Genomic DNA, 3667 nt, shown 5'->3' with positions numbered 1-3667 from the left:
GAGCACCAGCCAGGGGCAAGTATGAGGCTGTGTTGCCATGATACTAATTTGGATCTGGAGCGTAGAAAACCCAAATGAAAATTTTGCAGCTCCTTGGCTTAAGCTGCCTCTTTGATCCCTGAAGAACACCATAATGAAAACCTGAAAAATGTAGTAGTAGGACACCAGAAAAATCAGACAAAGATCATATGAGGCCATACTACTTCATCAGAAGTGTGTAGTACCTAGTCCTAACATAAAATCTCAATCTACAAAGAAAGGCTAGAAGAATGAGTGAATGAGCAAAGATAAAGACCTATTATGATGCCAGACTCAATCTCAAAGGAAGAAATAACTCCACGGTATCTTCAGACAAGGCCTCAAATAAAATCACAGTTAGGTCACAAGAACAATGAGAATTCCTATAATGTTTGAAATAAAACTTTTTTTTTAAAAGACTTTAAGTGATACAAAAATAAATATAGAAAGCATTAGAAGAAAGAAATGGAAAATAAGTGAGATTTTTTGGATGAAAGTCTGAGAAAGAAAATTAACAGTCTAGCCCAACAGTTACTACCCAAGTAGTAGTCTCCTTGAAAATTAGAGTGGAGCAACTTTGAGGTTCCACCTCTCAGTTATTATATGGACAAAGATGACAATAAAGGAAAATGACAAATATTGGAGGGGCTGTTGGAAAACAGAGACACTAAGGCAATGCTGGTGGAGCTATGAATTGGTCCATTCATTCTGTAAAGAATTTAAAACTTTGCCTAGAAAGTTACTGAACTGTTCATACCCTAAAGAAATCACAGAAAGAGAATCTATATATACACAAATATTTGCGGTAACCAAACATTAGAAACTTAGTGGCTGTCCTCTTTTTGGAGAATGGCTAAACAAATTACAGTAAATGAATTTAATAAGATATTATTTTGACATAAGAAATGCACAATTTTAGAGGAAACTGGCAATAATTTCATGAAGTGCTGCAGAATGGTCCACAGAACTAGGAGAACATTTTTAGGACAGTGACATTATAGAGAAAAACAATTGCAAAAGAACTCTGATAAATATAATGATAAACCACAAGTCCAAAATATTTGGATCCTCATAAAGAAGTGATGAACTTAATGCAAAAAAGACATGAATTTTTGGTCTTGGCTAATATAGGGCTTCATTTTCCTAAATTGTGTAGCTATTCATTGATTTTTTTTTTTTTAATTTGCTCATTGGAGGGGAGGTAGAGAGAGGTACAGATTAAAAAAAATTGTAACTTAAAAAGTGAAAATACAAACTATTTTTAAAAATTAGAATGGGCCAAATAGAATTTAATGACTATAAAGTAACAAGAAATATAAAAAAAAAACCCAAAGTCAACATATTGGAAAAAATAGTAGAAAATGTAAAATATGTCATATGTAAAAACAACTGACCTAGAAAACAGAATAAGGAGATTTAAATTATAAATCACGGACTACCTGAAATCCATGACCCTGAAAGATAGCAAATATGATTGTTCAAGACATCACGAGAGAAAATTTCCCGGACATATAACAAGAGAACAAATTGAAAATAGAATCTACCTATCACCTGAAGGAAACTCTAAAATGATGAAGGGGGTAAAAAATGTCATATTAGTATTAAAATGTATACCCTGGAAAAGAAAGTGTGGACATAACTGTCTTCTAGCATTTCTAAGTCTGTCACGGGAAGAAAGAATTGTACTAGTATTACTTACATGTAGCGGCAGAATTAGGCGTAATGTAAAAGTTACAAATATACAGATTTTTGTTCAATACAAGGAAAAGAATTTCTAAAAATAGCACATGCTCCAAGTAGAATGGGTTACTTTGGGAATTAGTGAGTATTTTTCACTAGAAGTCTCCCAGGGTAGTGTAGATAAGCAGATGATCACTTGTTAGAGATAATTCCAGGAGAGAGGAATCTTACCTAGGAGTGCAATGGACTCAGGGGTTCTTTATAACTCTGAGATTCTATTTCAGCACTCCTTCCACTTCCATAGAGTCAACTGGTTATGAATCAAAGGTGATCTCTTAGATATTAATAACTGTATCTGAGGGTTAAAGATGCTTTTGTGAGTAGAACTTTTCAGTCATGTTGGGGCAACTGTCCTGGGACCTTCTCTTTCATAGTGATGGGCAAAGCTCCAAGACCTGAGCAGTGACACAATGTTTTTATTCAGTGTTCTTAGGGAGGCCACCTGAAACAACAACAACAACAACAAACAACATTAAAAAAAACCAAAAACCTAAGACCAATATACATTCAGTTATCATGAAAATATTTTTCTTTATTCCCCTTAAACTCCAGGATGCACTCTGTCTTTTAAGCATAGGGAAAAAAAATAGTGGGAAAAATGAAATGGTATGTCTAAATGTTTCAATTAAATAAAGAGAATAGTTTATTCTTGGAAAGGTATATTCCTGAAATGTGATGGACACATTGGTTACTCTAGGCTTAACCTGTACCACTAACTTAAGGAAAGAGGAGTGAAAAAGCATTCATGCAAGGATAAAAGGAGGGAAGAAATAAGAGACATCATTGTAGAATTGTACTATGGCCACCATGCCAAATGGAAGATACAGATAAAACATTTATATAGATTACAGAGCTGCCATAGAGGCAAGATACAGTACTGATAGTAACTTCATTTCAGTAAATAAAAATATATTAAGTACTGAGTACAAGGCAGTGTTCTAGATTGTGGGATTGATACAAAGCCTAGATGAGACATAGCTCCTCCCTGCTCACTAAGATATCAAATAAGATAATATATGTAAAGCTTTGTAAATCTTAAAAATTATATAAATGTGAATGGTGATGATGAGGAGGAGGAGGAGGAGAAGAAATAAGAGGAGGAAGAGGAGGATTATGAGGATAGTAATGATGATGATACAAAATAATATCTCTTTCACTGGTGGCCCAGTAAGGAAACCCTCTCAGAAATTGTTCTTGCTCTGGACTCATATAGATCTTAAATTCAACCTGGAGGGAAATCTGGTTCCAAAGAATTAGTCATTCTTGCTCTATCATTGTGACTTCTTATGCTTTCATTGCAAAGTAAAATTCAAGAAAAAATATCTAAAACAAAACTTAGGCATCACTCTCCCCAGAAGAGACTACACAGTCCCTTTGAAAAGTTACTCAAAGTAAGTAGATAGGAGGTATAGGACAGGTAGTTATTCTTCCACCACCAAAGAAATGTTTAAAACACAAATGACTCATAAATCTTTATTAACAAATAAATATTTAGAGGGGGCAGCTAGGTGGTGCAGTGCATAGAGCACCGGCCCTGAAGTCAGGAGGACCTGAGTTCAAATCTGGCTGCAGACCAAACACTTGACACTTACTAGCTGTGTGACCCTGGGCAAGTCACTTAACCCCAATCGCATAAAAAAGCAAAAAAAAAAAAAAACACAAAAAAAACAAAACCAAAAAAAAAATATATTTAGAAAATGAAACCCTAGCATTATAACCTTGAAAGTTAAAGGCACTTTATGGAACTACTGCAAATACATATCCCTTTCACCTCAGGCCTGCACAATTCAAATGAAATCTGGCTGGTCAGCCAAATATGCCTCCTTTGTCCTTTCAAGTTTAGGATCATCTTGTTAGTGTGTGTCTTCTCAAAAACATGTAGTTGTAGGAAATTTCATTCCCTGAGTAG

The sequence above is a fragment of the Vombatus ursinus genome, unplaced genomic scaffold, assembly GCF_900497805.2.
Source record: "Vombatus ursinus unplaced genomic scaffold, bare-nosed wombat genome assembly UNPS02014791.1, whole genome shotgun sequence".
Taxonomy (NCBI): domain Eukaryota; kingdom Metazoa; phylum Chordata; class Mammalia; order Diprotodontia; family Vombatidae; genus Vombatus; species Vombatus ursinus.
This window is presented reverse-complemented; position numbering follows the sequence as displayed.